Source organism: Rhinopithecus roxellana, chromosome 2 (genome assembly GCF_007565055.1).
Source record: "Rhinopithecus roxellana isolate Shanxi Qingling chromosome 2, ASM756505v1, whole genome shotgun sequence".
NCBI lineage: Eukaryota > Metazoa > Chordata > Mammalia > Primates > Cercopithecidae > Rhinopithecus > Rhinopithecus roxellana.
Genome location: NC_044550.1, coordinates 59,471,312 through 59,490,601, shown reverse-complemented (window position 1 = coordinate 59,490,601; position 19,290 = coordinate 59,471,312). Strand labels below are relative to the sequence as shown.

The 19,290-nt window shown below is 42.4% G+C and overlaps 1 protein-coding gene across 1 annotated transcript in view; it reads left to right on the top strand.

Annotated features, from left to right (window-relative positions):
• The first annotated feature begins 14,812 nt into the window (after positions 1 to 14,812).
• RNF175 (ring finger protein 175) overlaps positions 14,813 to 19,290 on the top strand; it is a 50,448-nt gene continuing 45,970 nt past the window's right edge. The window contains exon 1 of the mRNA XM_030916635.1: positions 14,813 to 15,052. The gene's annotated coding sequence lies outside the window, so the exon portion shown is untranslated. The remainder of the gene's footprint in view (positions 15,053 to 19,290) is intronic.

Genomic DNA, 19,290 nt, shown 5'->3' with positions numbered 1-19,290 from the left:
GAATATACAAAGAACCCACAAAACTTAACAGTAAAAAAATCAAACAAAGCACTTAGAAAATGAGGAAAGCATGTACAGACATTTCATGGAAGAGGATGTATGTATGGTTGTGATGGTGTCTGCCATAGGTATGGGAGGAGGGAGTGGTAGCTATGTCCTGGAAACTTGCCATCCAGGTCCTATGGGACAAAGGAGACTTTCTTATAGTGCCTCCATAATGGACAAAGCTTTGTGTTTAGGGTGCCAATAAAGTGGGAATTCCAAAAACAGAAAAAGGAAAAAAGCACTTAATTTTCTGTTTTTTCAAAAAAATCATCAAAATAGTCATCATGAGAGAAAACCAGATAATTGTGTACTTATTTATATTTTTAAAACTAAGTTAATGGATTTTGGTGTTTTTGTTTGTTTTTGGAATAAAATATGGGAATGGTGTGGGGAGGTCATAATAATCTTTTAAGTGTTTTGAACTTCTAACAAATTTAACACTCACTGATGAAAGTGAAAAGCAGGGCAGGACTCTGAGTAAAGCATGGTCTCTAATACATTTCCTAGTATAAAACCATTAAACACTTGTCCTACAGAGGATTAGAATGTGTGCACTGGCTCACAGCAATGCAAGGCTAGAAAAGAAAAATTAAACAAAACCACTCTGCCCAACAAAGCCAGATAGATCACCAACATGAATCCTTTACGATATAAGGAGTTATGTGGGCAAAGAAGAAGGTGGGATGGATGTGCTGAGAAAGGACAAAGTAGAGAAAATAGACAATTCAACAATAATATTTGGAGACTTCAAAACCATACTTTCGAGAGCAGAAGATCAATGAGGAAATAGAAGACCTGAATGATACTATCAGCCAACTAAACCTAGAAGACATCCAGAGAATATTCTACCAAACAACAGCAAAATGCACATTTTTCTCAAGTTGTTACATAAATAGGCCAAAGATGGTCTCTGTATATTGGCCCTCATGTTGTTTACTTCTTCACAAGAGGCTGGGACCAGTAGTTGAAAGCCCACCAGGACCACACTAAATTCTTACATCTAATTGCCTTAAATATATCCTAAATAAGTATATTTTTTGCCATTTAGTGCCTATCCTGTTTTGCATGCCCTGCAGTTTTGCAAAACAGAATAGGCTCTAAATGTATCCTATATCTGCTTGTCATAGATAAGACAAACTATGTGGCTAGAAAAAACCCCACCCAATATTGCCCTTCAAAGCCATCTGATCCCAAAACTCTCCACCTTGCTGCTGAGTGACATCACCTAGACACATGAGCCCCACCTCCAATTCCCCTCCCCTCTAAAAGTTCCCTTACCCTTTTCCCCTTTTGGATGGTGACCCTCTCTCTCGAAGGTCTCTTGCTGTGAGAGACTTCCCCTCTCCTGCAACCCTGTCCAAATACCACCAAAAAAAGCTTATTGTACAACACTGCCATCTTGTGCTCCTGTCTTTCCTTGATTAGCCCCCAAATCCTTGAACTTACCACACAAGTACAACTGGAGCATTCCCCAGGATAGACCACATTAGGCTGTATAACAAGCCTCAATAAACTTAGAAGGACTAAACCCACACAAAGTATGCTCTCCAACCACAATGAAATGGAGTTAGAAATAAATAACAGAAGGAAATTTGAGGAACTCACAAAGATACAGAAATTAAACAACACATTCCTAAATGTGCTTGACATTTAGGTGAATGAAAACAAAAACCCAACAATGCCAAAATGTATAGGATGCAGCTAAAGCAATGCTCAGAGGGAAATAGCTGCAAATGCCTATATTTAAAAAGAAAAAAAGATCTTAAAGCAATAATCTAAACTTCTACCTTAAAAAATAAGAGCAAATGAAGCTCAAAGCAAGCAGAAGAAATGAAATTATAAAGATTATAAGAGACTTAAATAAAATTGAGAATAGGAAAATAATAGACAAAATCAATGAAAAGTTTATTTTTTTAAAAGATCAATAAAATTGACAAAACTTTAGCTAGTCTGACCAAAATAAAAAGAGAGAAAACTCAAATTACTAAAATCAGGGATAAAAATGGCCTATTACTACCAACCTTTCAGAAATAAAAGAGATTATAAGATAATACAATGAACAATTATATGCTAAAAAATTGGATAACCTAGACAAAATTGAGAAATTCTTAGAAAGACAAAAAATTTCAAAACTGATTCAAGAGCAAGTAGAAAATCTTTATAGACTTACAACAAGGAGTTTGAATCAGTAATCAAAAAACTTCCCACAAAGAAAAGTTCAGGCCCAGATGGTTTCACTGGTGAATTCCAAACATTTAAGGAAGAATTAACATCAGTCATTCACAAACTTTTCCAAAAAAAAAAAAAAAAACAGAAGAGGAGGGAACATTTCCCAACTCATTCTATGAGGTCAATATTACCCTGATACCAAAATCAGGAAAAGAAATCACAGGGAAGGAAAACTGTAGACCAATATTCCTTATGAACATAGACGCAAAATATCCTTAACAATGAAGTTGTATATTAAAAGATTTATACAACATGATCAAGTGGCATTCATCCCAGAAATGCCAGGTTGATTTATCATATAAAGAACAATCAATATAAGGCATTATATTCATGGAATAAGAGAGAAAAATCACATGACTATATCAACGGATGCTGAAAAGCACTTGAAAAAATTCAACATCTTTTCAGATAATAACACTTGGTAAACTAGCAATAAAAGGAGCTTCCTCAACCTGATAAAACCATCTACATAAATCTCATAGTTAACATCATACTTAATAGTGAATGACTGAATACTTTCCCTTTACGATCAGGAAAAAACAAGTATGGTACTCTCTCACCACTCTTATTCAATATAGTACTAGAAGTTCTAGGCAACACAATATGGAAAAAAGAGAAAACCAAAAAAAGAAAGAAAGAAGCAGAAGAGAGGAAAGACAGAGAGCCTGAGAATCCAGATTGGAAAGGAAGAAGTAAAACAACTACTTCTATTCACAGAAAACATGATTTATATATAAAAAATTCTAAGGAAGACACTGAAAAACTACTACAACTAATAGGAATTCAGCAAGTTTACAGGATACATAATCAACATGCAAAAATCAAATATATTTCTATAGCAATGAGCAATACAAAAATAAAATCAAGAAAACAACTATTTAGCATTAAAAACAATAAAATAATTAGGAATAAGTTTAACAAATGAAAAGCATAAACTTGTAAACTGAAAACTACAAAACATAATTGAAATAAATTTTAAAACTAAATAAATAGAAAAGCATCCCACACTCCTGAATTGGAAGACTTAGTATTAATACAGTGATATTCCCAGATTGGTCTATAGATTCAATACAATCTTATCAATCTAGCTGCCTTTTTGGCAGAAACTGACAAACTGATTCTAAAATTCTTATGAAAATGCAAGGCACCAGGAATAGCGAAGAAAATCTTGCAAAAGAAGAACAAATTTGGTGGGGTGGAGGGAAGAAAGAGCAAAGTTGGATGACTCACACTTTCCTTTTTTAAAACTTAATACAAAGCCACGATAATCAACACACTGTGATACTGACATAAGGATGGGCATATAAACTAATAAAATTGAATTCCAAAAGAAACCATTATATTATGATCAACTGATTTTTCACAAGGGTGCCAAGACAGTAATTCAATGGGGAACGAATAGTCTTTACAACAAATGGTGCCAGGACAATTGGATAGCCACATGCTAAAAAAGAAAGAAAGAAAAGAAAGAAAAGAAAGAAAAGAAGGAAGGAAGGAAACTAAAATGAACTTGGACCCCTACCTCACACCAAATATAGAAATTGATTCAAACTCAATCAAAGACCTAAATCTAAGAACTAAAATTATAAACTCTTAGAAGAAACATAGGAATAATTTTTCATGACCCCAGATTAGGCAGTGGTTTTTTAGATATGACACCAAAAGAAAAAATGGGTAAATTTAAAATTTTCATGTTTCGAAAGTTTTATCAAATAAATGAAAAGACAACCCAAAGAATGAGAAAAAAAATTTGCAAAGCATATATCTAACAAAAGACTGGCACATAGAATATATAAAGAACACTTAAAATTCAACAACAAAATAACTAATAACTCAAATTAAAAATGGACAAAGGAACTGAATAGACTCTTCTCCAGAGATATTCAAATGGTCAACCTGGGCAACACAGTAAGACCTTGTCTCTATAAAAAACTAAAAACTTAGCCAGATATGGTGGCATGTGCCTGCAGTCCTAGATACTGGGGAGGCTGAGGCGAGAGAATCACTGTCACACCCTGCACTCCAGCCTGGGCAACAAAGTGAGACCTTGTCTCAAAAAAAAAAAAAAAAAGATATTCAAATGGATAATAATGACAAAAAAATGCTTAGTATTATTAGTCTCTAGGAAAGTATTTAATACAAATCAAAGCCACAAAGGGATATGACTTTATACCCACCAGAATGGCTAGAGGCAAAAAGTCAGATCATAACTGTTGGTGAGAATGTGAAGTAATCAGAACCCACATACATTGCTACTGGGGTTGTAAAACGATGCAGCTACAACTGGAAAACAGTTTACCAGTTCTTCAAAATCTTAAACATAGAGTTACCATATGAACCAACAACTACACTTGTAGACATATACTCAAGAGAATTAAAAACATGTATTCATAAAACATTTGTATATGTATCTTCATAGCATCATTATTCATAATAACCAAAAAGTAGAAAAAACTCAAAAGTCTATCAAATGATGAGTGGATAGAATGTAAATGTCTTTGTAATGAAATATTATTCAATTACAAAAAAGAATGAAGTACTGATACATACTAAAACATGGATGAACCTTGAAATAATTATGCTATGAAGCCAAGCACAAAGGCTTCTTATATGATGCTATTTATATATAATATTTATTACAAACCATAGAGACAGAAAGTAGACTCGTGGTTGACAGGGGATAGAAGGGGGAAATAGGGAGTGACAGTTATTTCTTTTTGGGGTGATAAAAATGTTCTGGAATTAGATAGTGGTGATAGTCATTTTGTGAATATACTAAAAAAACACAGAATCATAAACTTTTTTAAAAAGGATGAATCATAAAGTATATAAATGATACCTCAAGCATTTTTTTTTTTTTTTTAAGGCAGATGTTCCAAGATCACAGAGTTAGGGTATATTATAATTAAGACTTGAGGCCAAATGTGTTTGATCCTAAATGCCACTGTCTTAACTACCAACTATATTCCTGTACCTCCTTCCTTTCCCACATTATAGACGTCCTAGGAAATGTTATTCACTCCTGGAAAGTTTGCCACTGTCGAAAACTAAATCTTTATCTCTAACCTTTCTTCTGACTTCAGTTTGTTTCCTAACTGTGGACAACTATATCTGTGTAGCCTAGAGGTGTCTCAAAATGAATACATATTAAATCAAACTTAACTTCACTTTCCACCTTTTCTTTCTTTTCTGAATAGTCTTACTGGTAGTTAATCCCTTATTGGCTGGTATCCTTTCCAGTGCTCACGCCATTCAGAAAGCAAAGATAATTACCCCACCCTAAGTTCAGTAAATGATCAAGTTTTTCTTGCTTAGGTTACCAGTTCTGACCATGTCATTTGGCAGTTCTTCACGCAAACAACATATTACCAAGAGAATTTTTCAATTTCACTTCACTGCTAATAATGCCTTAAGTATATACTTACAGTACAGACACAAATTAACCAAGGGGTAAAAATAGAGACCCTCTCTCCAAAACAGCCCAGAAAGCAAGTAGGAGAGGCAGGGCTCTGATTCAAGTCTTGTAGTGAATGTGTGGGCCCAGACAATGCCCTTCTCCCACGTTTATCACAGGCTAAAACTTCCTTTGAGTTGTTCACTTAAAGTCACCACCAAAACCATGGCCATTTTCAAGGGTATCTGTAAGATCATCAGGAAAATCTTACACTAGTAAACCTAACTATTCCTTAGATTACCTACTAACCATCACATCCAGGATGGTTTCCAAAATTTTCCTTCTTTCAAAGCCCCATAGAACATTTTTACTACAAAAATTAAACATATTAATCAATTTTATATCAACATATTTAATTTTAAAAATACTCAAATTTAGGCCAGGGGCAGTGTGGCTCACACCTGTAATCCCAGCACTTTGGGAGGCCGAGGTGGGTGGATCACCTGAGGTCAGGAGTTCGAGACCAGCCTGGCCAACATGGTGAAACCTGGTCTCTACTAAAAAGGGCGTGTTGGCAGGTGCCTTTAATCCCACGTACTCGGGAGGCTGAGGCTGCAGAATTGCTTGAACCTGGAAGGAGGAGGTTGCAGTGAGCAGAGATCATGCCACAGCACTCCAGCCTGGGTGACAGAATGAGATTCCATCTCAAAAAAAAAAAAAAGAAAAGAAAAGAAAAAAGAAAAATACTCATACTTAGATAACATGCCTAGCACAAAATTTTTGTTTATTACCACTTAGTAACTTGGAATATTTGAAATCCTTTCCACAGAAAAGGCAAAATCAACAACAAAAAAACCCCAAAACACAGATATTCTATTTCTGATACTCCCAAATAACGTAAATGTGTTTTATTTCCCTGTGTGCACTATTCCAGCTATTCTGCAAAGTGCTAGGATTACTGCATTTATAGGATAAATTTAAAAACCAACTGTATTGCCAGCACTCACTTGTGCCACATATTGTTAGCAGTTACATGGCTAAATACCAAAATGAATGTTCACTCAATACAAGGCTAAGAGAACAGGTGGAATGGAGCAGACCCAGGCCTTACCCTTCCCACTGCTTGCCTTCTCTCATCCACATCTTGGCATCTCTAAGTGATGACAAAAGTATATCCCATTTTGAGTAATAAATTATGCAATAAGAAGTAGTAGATGCTTATAAGAATATATCATAAAATATATTATAAGATACTCAACTATAAAAGTATAAACTCATTATAAAATAAGGAGTATACACTCTGCACTGCATGGAAATATGTTAAGAGCACATTTTTTAAAAAATTGTATAGGTTTTTGGGGAACAGGTGGTATTTGGTTTACATGAGTAAATTCTTCAGTGGTGATTTGTGAAATTATGGTGCACCCATCACCCAAGCAGAGTATACTCTGAACCCAATTTGTATCTTTTTATCCTTCAACCCCTTCCCACCCTCTCCCCCTGAGTCCCCAAAGTCCATTGTATCATTCTTATGCCTTTTCATCCTCATAGCTTAGTTCCCACTTATGAGTGAGGACATGTGATGTTTTGTTTTCCATTCCTGAGTTACTTCACTTAGAATAATAGTCTCCAATCCCATCTAGGTTGCTGCTAGTGCCATTGATTCATTCCTTTTTATGGCTGAGTAGTATTCCATCATGTATGTATATAACACAGTTTCTTTATCCACTCATTGATTGACGGGCATTTGGGCTAGTTCCATATTTTTCCAATTGCGAATTGAAAAGCACATTTTATATCTCTTTTCTTAAAGTCTGTATCCTGCGCCAAGTTCTCAATGGTCCTGTAATGGATAAATAAGGAAAGGCTGTGGCCACACTGACAATGACACCCTCTCCTTCCCGGAGGAACCTCTGCAGGTGATGAGCTAAGGAAAACCACCTGTCCTCACTCTCCCTGCATAAGCCAGTGAGCGGCCTGGGGGCAGGATCGCCCATTTGATTTGGCTCCAGGCCAGGCATTTACTAGCTGTAGTGGTGCAATGAAAGAGGATTGAAAGAGGGTCTCTGCTCTCCATGCGTTTGCAGTGGGTGGCTGACATACTTACAAGCATCTTTAAAACAAAGCAGTCTGGAATAGAGGGAGATGCAAAAAGCTGGGAGCAAAAGGCTGAGAGATGTATTGTCACTGGGTTCTGAGAAAGCCCGGGGAGGGAACAGGAGAGGGGTGGGACTTTGGCAGATTTAAATGAGGAAATGAAAGGGCTTCACAAGCAGAGGGGATGGCCCAGAAGTCCTTATTCATCTTTATTTGTAAAATGAGGATTATAATAATAACCTACCTGGTACCGAGTGTAAGGTTCTAATCATGAGTTGTCCTGGTTCTTGGTGCGTTGAACAAAGAATTGAACAGCACCCGCGAGCAACCAATGAAAGCCTAGATTTACTGAAGCAGAAGGCAATAGGACCAAAAGCACACTTCACAGAACGCAACCAGAGACAGCAAGTGGCTCAACGCCCGGGTAGCAAAGCCTTCTGGGGTTTCAGTACCCTCTAGAGGTCTCTCATTGGTTACACCATACGTAAATAAAGGGCTAGCTCACCGCCAATCAGAGGCCAAAGTGAATAGGGCTGCAGCCAATCCACGAATGGTATGATTAGCACCCTATGCAATTGAAAGTCCTAGAATGGCCCACTCATAGGCCAGAGGGCAGGTTTGGCCCGTGGCCAATCAGACGCTGGCGTGGACTGGTGCCTTATGCAAATAAAGGTCCTAGAATGGACCGACAGTAGGCCAGAGTGCAGGTTCTTCCTTTTAATTTAGTTCCAGGAAGCTTGCGTGAATTGGCCTCAGGTTCCCTGCCTTCAGACCCCATTCTCCCCCCTCAATAGTGTTGTTTTAGGATTAAATATATGTAAAGCACCTGACACTATTTAGGTGTATAAAATGTTTTAGCTATTGTCATGGGTAGAAAGCAGAGTAAGAGTTCAGGCCAGAAGGAGGGCAAAAAATAACTGTGTGCTCTTGGTGCTTCTATAACTGATTGTTTCAAGCCCCTAGGGAAGACAAATATCTAAAATCAAGAAAAAATAAGAATATTAGTACTTTTCTTTCACCAGAATGTGACTTTTTGGGACAGAGGTGCACGTGATCTTGCACCTCTGGCAATTAATCTGAAGTATAGGAATTATGAGGGCAAGTCCTTGGTCTTAACTAGAAATGAAAACAAAAACACAGGACATGGTATCAGGACAGGGTTTCCTGAGGGCACCTCCAGTGAAGCAATGGGCCTCCCCACACAACCTAGGGGTTAGGCCACTGAAACAGCAGTGGTTGCTGCTACACATTCTTAGATAAAGCAATTCATCTCTTTTGACTTAAATGTCTTCAAACTGTGGATGGTGATACCTATCACTGGGAGTCCTTTTGAGGATTAAATAATATCAGACATATATCGCACTTAGCCAGTGCCTTGGCACACTGTTGGTGTTTGATAAATATTAACTCTTTTTATAGCGAGGACAGTGGAGACTAGCTTGCCTGGGACGGGCTGTTTGGCTTCTTAGTAAAGAAGAAACTTCTTAGAGGAGGCACTGGGGAAAGGAAGACAAGGAGAGAGGAGGAGAAGGAGCCCCATCAAGGATTTAAATGTGGTTTTCCCTCCTGCTGAGAGGGCCCCTGCACTCAATAAACTGGAATGACCCTAGCTGAACTTCCAGGCTTGAAAGTATAGTTGTTTTTTAAAAGGAGTTCTTCTTTTTCAAGATCAATTGTTCAACAGAACTGAAAAGCTTGCCCTCGGAAGAGGCTCAATCCTAAAACTTGCAGGGTAAACCATTAAAAGAAAGAATGTACCATTACTCAATAGGGAGCAGGGAGCACCATGCATACACTGTCTGAATGCTGCGACTCTGCTGCCTCTTCTATTCGAAATTAACCAGAAATCTGAGAACCTGAAAGCTGAGTCCTAGCTAACATTATTTAAATGAACCGCCTGTTACACAAACCTTAAACCACATGTCATTTGGTTGCGGGGCTGCCATGGGCCAAGAGACATGAATACTGATGGTTCCCAGCTCACAAATGAATTGTGTTCCAAACGTGCATTTGGAAGGCTGTAGTTTAAAAGGCAGAATGCACTTTTCCATAGAAGCAATGTTATAAATGGCAATTAGGGCTACAAGCCAGCTCACAAAAAGCCATGTAACCATGATATATCTAAACACCATACATTTTAGCCCAAAAGAGTGGAAATCAATAGTGTTACAATACTAATAATTTATTTATTATTATTATTTTTTTTTTTTTAATTATACTTTAAGTTCTAGGGTACATGTGCATAACGTGCGGGTTTGTTACATATGTATACTTATGCCATGTTGGTGTGCTGCACCCATCAACTCGTCAGCACCCATCAATTCATCATTTATATCATGTATAACTCCCCCAATGCAATCCCTCCCTCCTCCCCCCTCCCCCCTCCCCATGATAGGCCCCAGTGCGTGATGTTCCCCTTCCCGAGTCCAAGTGATCTCATTGTTCAGTTCCCACCTATGAGTGAGAACATGCGGTGTTTGGTTTTCTCTTCTTGTGATAGTTTGCTAAGAATGATGGTTTCCAGCTGCATCCATGTCCCTACAAAGGTAATTAAAGGATGAGATTAAAAAGTCTTTCATTTGTTTTGAGTAATAGTGCCTAGGCAAAAACAGATTTAACTAAAGGAAGATGAAAATCTCTATCCAGTTAGGCAGAGGGGCCAAGGAAAACTGGGACTGTAAGTCAGGAACCCTGACAGTTGGTAATCAGACCAACTTGCAGGATTTCTGCCAACTGTAAGGAGCCAGTGTCTGTATGTGAAGACCAACCTAGCACCCAGAAAGGAGTTTGGGGCGGGGGTGGAATGGAAGGATAGGACGACTGAAAAGAAGTTAGCCTGGTCATTCCTATGCAGCTATTTCATCAGTCAAAATGGGACCTGGCTTCAGCATCCCTCCCCTCTTGGGTGATTATTCCCATTTATAACAAATCCAACCCTGGCCCCAAGAATCACTGGAGTCCAAAAAGTTTGGTGTCTTTTTCATACTGATTTCTGAGATCAGACAAGCTCTTGGATATTCACACAGACTGGATGGATTTTCACCTCCCAGCCCTGCCCCCATGTAGATGAACCTCTCACTTGCTATCCCCTTCACAGAAGAGAAGTTTTGCCAGTTGCCTGGAGTCTCCCTCTGCCATCCTACTCCACATATGATCAGCACTGCACCTGGCTGGAGACATTCTGAATCATTTAATCTAGCTTAAAGCTAAGGATCAAATACACATTTTATTTGGCAATATGAAAAAGACAAGAAAAGAGGAAAGGAGTAAATTGAAAAAGGAAGTTACTTGAAAAAGGTCATTTGCAAAGCAATACAAGGGAATTCTGCAAGATCTAACCATTAGGTGGCACCATTGGCCCAAGGTAGTTTGGTGGCCCCAAGAAAGTGGAGGAGAAAGGGGGAAAATTGATGAGTGGTCTGTGGGTAGGAAGGCTGAACGGAGCCACAGCGGAACAAGTAACCGAACATATACAAGCATTCCTGTGAAGTGTGTACTCTGAATGAATCCACATATTCATAAATTCAATCATTAATTCCCTTAAAATTATTTTTAAAGTCTCATAAATTCTATTCATACAAATTGATTTATATCCCTTGCCCATTTCTATTGATCTATGCTTTTTAGAAATTAAATTCTAGCAGTTCTACTTATTCTGAGTACTAGTCCTTTGTCAATGAGATATATACAAATATATTCTGGTTCATGGCTTGCCTCTTTTTTAATGGCAAGTTTCTGTTGTACAGAAAATTTTCATTTTAATATAGGCTAACATTTTTTTCTTTGCAATTTGTTCTTTGTGAGTCTTGTTTAATGTATCTTTTCTTATCTTGAGACCATAAAAACATTCTTTTAGATCATCTTAAACTTTTGCTTTCTAACCACCAGTTTTGTGTTGGTATGATATAATTTTTTTTTCTTATGGATAAACCGATTACTAAATAATCAATTTTTTTCTGCTGATTTGCCACTCCTCTCATAAAACTAGTTTTCCATAAATGTATGTGCCCATTCTGTTCCTTGAGTCTGTTGATTCCTGCACCAAATATCACAATCAACTGGCTAGTGATTCTTGACCCCACCTTGTTTCTCAAACACATTTACGACATTAGCTAATTTCTTCCATTGCATCATTACAACCACCTCAGGACTCCGGATTGCGGGACATGAAGGAGGATGCACAGACTACAGCTAAAATGCCGAAGAGATTAGTGTTAAGCAGCAGAACACAGTTCATCTATTCCAGGACAGAAGACAGAGTCAGCCGCCAACCATTTGATTTGGAAAACAAAATTTCAAATTAATTAACCTTGGTTCAGTGAACTACACCACAAAGCATTGCCTAACTTACTGGGAAATTAGATCTTCGTTCTGAATATCTGCAATTTGATCATAGAAGAAACCAGGCATAAGAGGAGGATAGATTAGACCAAAGTCATCATTACTGATGGGGGAGAAATGCACTTTTTGAGTTTTATTCTGATATGATTGCTGAGCTGAAGACAGAAGGAAGATGATACCTTTGTACATACATGGGTCTCCAGTGAAGTATGTGGGTCTTTTTGGTGCCAATCAATCAGGAGAGAGAGTTTCAAATCAGGGACCTAAGACTTATATAACAATAACAGGTCAGAATTTTATAGAAAGGGAACATCCATCTCCATATGGACTATTTTCACTTTATTATTTTGCTGCCTTGGGAGAATCTAGATGAATGTGAGGATATCCTGGGCTGGAGAGAAAAGAAATGGCTCTTGCCACATGAACGCAGGCCACAAGATGGGTAGAGATGTAACATGTCCAAATGAACCCACTATTTTTGTGTCCCCAAATCTGCTGCTCTTTCAATATTCCCATTCTCAGTAATGGCAGCACTGTCTGCCCCAATGCTACACTGCCCAAGCCACATGCCTGGGCACCATCCTTGGAGATGAATCAAGTACGGTAGATTCTATTACCTAGTTCTCCCATCCCCAAACACATCTCTCCATCTCCCCTCCACTCCATCCCTGCACACACTCACTCTCACCATCAAGGCCACTGTCATCCTGAGAGCTGAAACTACAGCAATAGCTTTCTGGCTGATCTCTCTGTCTTGAGTCATAGTCATAGCCCTCTTCCCCACTCTTGAAGCCAAAAGGCATGTCTGGTAATGTCATTTTCTTGCTTAAAACTCGGTAATGGCTTCTCATTCTCCTGAGGCTACAGTCCAAACTGTTTAATATTATTTATGTGGATCTGGTGGATTCGGCCCTTGCTGACCTTCGCAGCTACTTCCTTGAGAGATTAAGAACCCAGACCATGAAGACAGTTTTCTCTGGGTTCAAATTCCCACTGCCCCACCTATTAGCTTCAAAATTTGAACAAACTTCTGGACCTCTCTGTGCTTCAGTGTTCTCCTGTGTAAAACGAGGAGAGTCACAATGCCCACCTCACAGGGTTGTCACGAAGACTGAATGAGCTAACACAGGTAGAGTGCTCAGGTCGGCATCTGGCACACGGTATGCATTCTATCAGTGTTAACCATGATTTTTATTTCTCCAATTCATTATGCCTTCTCCAGCCTCCATGCCCTCACATCCCCTATTCTCTCCATCTCAGACACTCTTTGCAACACATTCTGATCATGCTACAAGGTAGTCTTCAGATGTAGGCAACAGCCCCAGCGGCATCTGAAAACTTGTTCAAAAGACAAATGCTCAGGTCCCACCCTAGACCTACTATATTAGAAACTCTAGGGCTCAACTCCAGCAATCTGAAGGTTTTTGTGTTGTTTTGATTTTTGATAGAGTCTCGCTCTGTTGTCCAGGTGGGAGTGCAGTGGTTCCATCACAGCTCACGCAGCCTGAACCTCTCGGGCTCCAGCGATCTCCAGCCTCAACCTCCTGAGTAGCTGGGACTACAGGACTACAAGTGTACCATGCCCAGCTCACTTCTGTATATTTTATAGAGATGGGGTTTCACCGTGTTGCCTAGGCTGGTCTCAGACTCCTGGGTTCAAGCAATCTGCCCGCCCTGTCTTCCCAAAGTGCTGGGATTAAAGCCATCAGCCACTGTGCTTGGCCAGCACTCTGAGTTTTAACAAACTCAGCCATCCTCCATGGGATTCTGATGCCCGGTTAAGGCTGGAAAACCAAGGCATCATCCGTGATAATTGTACTTAGATGCTTATTTTTCTCTATCCCCTGTTAGGCTCTACGTTCCACAGTGGCAGAGAAATGTCCATCTTAGTCCGTTCATCTCCTTTGTAGGTGTTGACAAATAGGAGCCATCACACACTGGCATGGAGTAAGCCATATTTCGTAGGACACAAGATCTAATTCCGTGCTCCTCTTTTCTGTTTCCCCAAATCAACACCCAGGTATTTCTAAAGTCTTGCCTAAACGTTCCAGCTTGTTCTCAACCTTGAAGCCAGGCTTAGACCTAAGCTGTAAAGGGGGAGGGGAAACCCTGGAAGTAGAGGGGCAAAGGCAAGATGCTTGCGTCCCAGGGGCCCTGCATGACCTGGAGCAGCATAGGGGCCAAGAGGGTCTGCGCTCTCCCTAAACTGGAGTTTCTCTCCTGCACCATCTTTGGTGGAAGCACAGACAACTGAGGAAAGTCTGTACCGGCACAGCCATCCGAACTCCTGCCTCCTAATAAACACCTCTGAGGAAGAGAGCTGAGGAAACACACTCTCTCTGTCTCTTTCTCCCCCTCCCTCCGTCCCTCCCTCCCCGCTCGGCCCCCTCACAGTCCTCCCCATTCTTCCCCTCCTCCCCAGCCCCACCCCCATCCTCCCCAGCGCCATTTCTCACTCCACTCCTCTACTCCCCTATCTCTCCCTACCCACTTCTGACCCCTCCTCCAGTCCTGCCGCCGGGTAACAAAACCGCTGGTTCCCGCCACACGCACCCAGTAGGGCTCAGGACGCCTTACTGGCGGCGATGGCTGGCTGAATAGCTTCCCAACAGAGAGGGCTGAGGTCCTGAAGGAGCCGGGGGTGCTGGCGACCTCGAGGCCGCTGCTGGGGAGGAGGCTGGCCAGCGTACAGGGGGCGGAGGCGGGGCGCGCCGGGAGGCACCCCTCTCCCGCCCGGCACAGCCCAGGCGGGGCCGCCGCTCCGCCGCAGATCCGGCTCTCACCTTCGGCTCCCGCGACCCCGCGGCGCCTACTTCTGCGGACTCTGCGGGACCCTCCCCGGCATGCGCTGTGCGCTGGAGAAGGCACAGGGGCGCAGGCATGGCTGCGGGGGCGGCGGCGCTGAAGGCAGAGACTGTGCTGGAGGCGCCCCCGCAGCAAGAGCAGGTACCGGCGCCGGGGACGCGGGCATGGGGGACGCCAGGCCGGGGTCCCGGGGCTCACGCTGGTGCCGGGCAGGCTGCACACACTGGTCTCCAAGACCCCGGGCCCCACCGGGGAGAATCGGCCCTGGAAGGACGTGGGGACTGACGGATGACCTTCTGGAAGATGCCACCGCGAGGGGTGCCAGTCCCTCCTCCACTCACTCCCTCCCACTTCTGTGCGGTCCCTGCTACCTTCCTTTCTTCCTTCTGATCCTCTTCCTTCGCTCCATCCCTCTCCTCGCATCCTTGCACTTTCTCTTCCAGGCTCACCCCTTCCAATTCCGCCCTCCTTAGTGACCGCCCGTGCCCTCCTCCCTCCTCGGCAGAAGCCCCCAGGGCCCAGGGTCAAGGTCATAAGCACCTAGAGAGGGGAAAGGGTGTGCTCCAGGCTCTCGGCTAGACCGCCCTGGTTCTCAAATTCGAGTGTCTTCAGAATCACTCGGAGGACCTGTTACCACGCAGACTGCTGGTCTGTGTCCAGGATTTCTGATTCAAGATGTGTACCCTGATCGTCAGCTTGTCTTGCCTGGTGCTCAACCTAGCCCATTTCTGCTCCTGCTGGCGTCAGTTGCAAACCCAATCTTAATTTATTCTTTATTCATAGGACAATTCTTCTTAGGCTGCATCCAGGTACCAGGAGAGTTTGGGGGTGGCGGAGGGTAGGTCTTACCTGGAGGAACCCAAATCCCATCCGTAAAATGAGGACAAAAATAACTCTTAAGGGCAAAAATAACTCTTAAACAACAACAAAAATCACTCATAGAGCGGGTAGGAAGAGATTAGTGTCCCAAAATAGGTTCAGGCAAAGAGCTGTAGGATTTCTGAGAAGGGCTTGCTCCTGACTGCCCTTCTTCTCCTCCAACCCGTGAGGCTGTGGCGTTCGAGCTGGGTTTTGGGGAATGAACAGGATCTGACCTCATGGGCCAGAGAATTCTAGATGGAGGGAACAGCAGTACCAAATGGCTTGGAAATTTTTTTTTTTTTTTTTTTTTTTTTTTTTTTTTTTTTTTTTTTTGAGACGGAGTCTCGCTCTGTCTCCCGGGCTGGAGTGCAGTGGCCGGATCTCAGCTCATTGCAAGCTCCGCCTCCCGGGTTTATGCCATTCTCCTGCCTCAGCCTCCCGAGTAGCTGGGACTACAGGCGCCCGCCACCTCCCCCGGCTAGTTTTTTGTATTTTTTAGTAGAGACGGGGTTTCACCGTGTTAGCCAGGATGGTCTCGATCTCCTGACCTCGTGATCCGCCCGTCTCAGCCTCCCAAAGTGCTGGGATTACAGGCTTGAGCCACCGCGCCCGGCGGAGATTATTTTTAATGTTGGGATGGATGGCCATGGGAAAAGGCAGAGAGAGGGGACTGTCCACTCTGACTGGCAGAAACCTAGGGGTCAGGAATGCTTATAGCAAAAAATAAGGGTGGGCTAGGCTGTAGCGGGACCTGTATACCACAAAATGGGGAAACTTAAAATGAAACTCCATGACTTTCTTGCTGGTTTCAAACCCAGATCATCGAAAGGGAGATTCTGAATTGATGAATGCATGCCAGGAGGGTCAGCGGATCTAGTACTGGTGGATTTGCTGCTGATCTTTGCTCTTCCTTAAGGCTGGCATCACTGCCTAGTCTGCTGCCTTCAGGAGGTGTAGCCTGTCTGTTGAGGCTGCCCTAGGAGGGACTCACAGCTTTTCCCTTTATCCCCTATGGCAAGACAGTGTGGTCCAGGGCCCAGCAGCCAAGGCATTACCTGCGAGCCTGTTAAAAATGCAGAGTCTCAGTTCTCATGCCAGACCCACTGAATCAAAATCTGCATTTTAGCCAGACCCCAGGCTGATTCATCTGCACATCAAAGTTCAAGAAGTGCTGGTTTCTTGACTTTACTAGAGCTGGGGATAAGAAAGGGAAAATAGAGATAGTTATGACCAGCCTATTATCTGATAGCTTCCCTTTAGTTTGAACCTCACACTATTTTATTTTCCTTCATCACGCTTATTACTACCTGAAGTACATCTATGTGTATATTTGATTGTCTAAGAACCTCCTTCAGCATGAAAGCTCCAGCAGACAAGCCAGGTGGTCTGCCTTGCTTGCTCCTGTATTTCCAGGATCTAGAACAGTCTCAGCAAATGGCAGGGCCTCAATAAATATTGAATGAATAAATGAACAGTAACATACAACCTTACGATGTGAGACCCTAACTCCAGCGTACCTTACTGGCCAAACACCATCTCCCTATTCCCATCTTCCACCTCCCCAGCTACAACCGCTGGGGTCTTTTGAGCCTGCAACTGGTTAGGTATGTTTGAAACTCCTTAAATTTGAAGTGTGAGAGAGCAGAGAGCATGGGTTTAGGAGTTCGCTCTTCTGCTTGTCTGAGGCTGGCTTTCCAGGCTCGGATCTCTCCTGAGAGCTGAGAGGACCCACCACTTCCCCAAAACTGCTCTCTGCTTTGGGGTAGGCCACACACGGCCCCTCCTCTGCACCCACAGGCATGCAGCCTTGCCTTGTGACATGAATTCCTTACCAATGAATACAGCCCTCTAAACCTAACATTCCTACCTGGCACTCACATGTGGCCCAGGGGCATCACTAGTTTCTGAGTTCATTGTTCTGGCTTTGCCACTTGGGTTAGAAAGATTTTTCTAATAGGTGGATTTTATGAGGGAAGAGTTGAAAGTGGAGAAATCAGTTTGGAGGCAGCAGTTCAGGTGACAGATGATGAGAGCCAGTTCCAGGCGTGGGGTGGCAGTCTCCAAACACATGGAGTGTGCCATGTGCCAGACATGGGGATTCAGTGTGGGGATGAGGCCAGCCCTGGCCCCCTACAGATTCAGCTAAGTAAATAAGTCATCAACAGTGCAGTCTGGTAACAATGTTCAAGGTGAGTAGATATCCGGGGGGGGGGGGCCTCACTGAAAGGGTGTCCTGGAGTAAGTGGGATCCAAGGATAAGCAGAAATGAGGCAACCCAGCATGGAGGCTGGGAGTGGACGGAGAGCATTCAGGGACAGAAAAGCTCTGCTTGGCTGGAGCAGAGGGTGTGTGCAGGGGCAGTGGAGAGAAGGGAGGCTGAAATGGGATACAGGGCCTTGTGAGCCATGTTGGATTTCAGGCAGAAAGACAATAGGATCAGTCTACCTTCAATGGGAGCACTCTTACTGTCTGAAGAGGGAAGAGAGTGAAGGCAAGGGCCTCAGAGGAGGGGAACACCCTGCATGCTGGCCTCCATCTCATCCTCCCCTAGCCACCCTAGCTAAGGAGTGACAGCCCTTGCCCCCTACTGGTTATTCTTTATCACACATTCTATTTTCTTCATAGAATTTACTTCATTAGGCAGTTGTTTTGTTTGCTTGTTTATTGTGCATCATTTCCTCTAGAACACAAGGTCCTATTCATGAGAACAGGCCCTTTGTCTTTCTCACCCTTGAATGCCAGCTCTTAACCCAGTGGCTGGCACACGGGAGGCACCACTCCATATTTGCTGAATGAATGACAAAATGAATGGCATAGAAGCCATAGGGGTGGAGAGAAGGGGGCATGTTTGTGAGGCATTTATAGGCAGGGTCAACAGGAGAGTAGTGGGTTGGAGGTACAGAGTTGGTTAGGGGCAGGGATGATGCCCCAGGCTTTTCTGCTTTGAGCAATTGGATAGATAGAACAGGAAGCGGTTAACCAAGAAGGGGGTGGGGGGGACACAAAGTGGGAGCGGCTTGGGGGCAAACAACTATGTTCATTTTAGGGCAGGTTAATTCACATATCTGAGAGAGAGATTCCCAAGTGGGGCCATGTAGGAGGCATTCAGAAACATCTGGAGCTCACACAGATTTAGCTAGCCAAAAGAAAGATATAAGAGATTGATACAAATACAGTGCTGGAACAGGAAAAAAGGACATGGCAACTGATCAGACAAGGAAAGGAATAAAAGAGAGGACAGAGGCAAGCTTACTTTTGTATTGTTCTTTTTAGTGACGTATGTTCGTGTAGAATACACTTAATGTAAAGAAGTATAAAAAAGAAAGTAAATGCCCAGGATGTATCACCACCCATGGAGCATTCCTGTTAATGTCTTGGGAGCCATTCTTCTGGGCTTTTTTAATTCCACATGTCTCTTTATATAACTTTACATTTACATAAATAGGTTCAGATTATACACAACTGTTTTGAAGCATGCTTTTTCTGTTAACAATATGTCATGAAAATATTTCTATGTT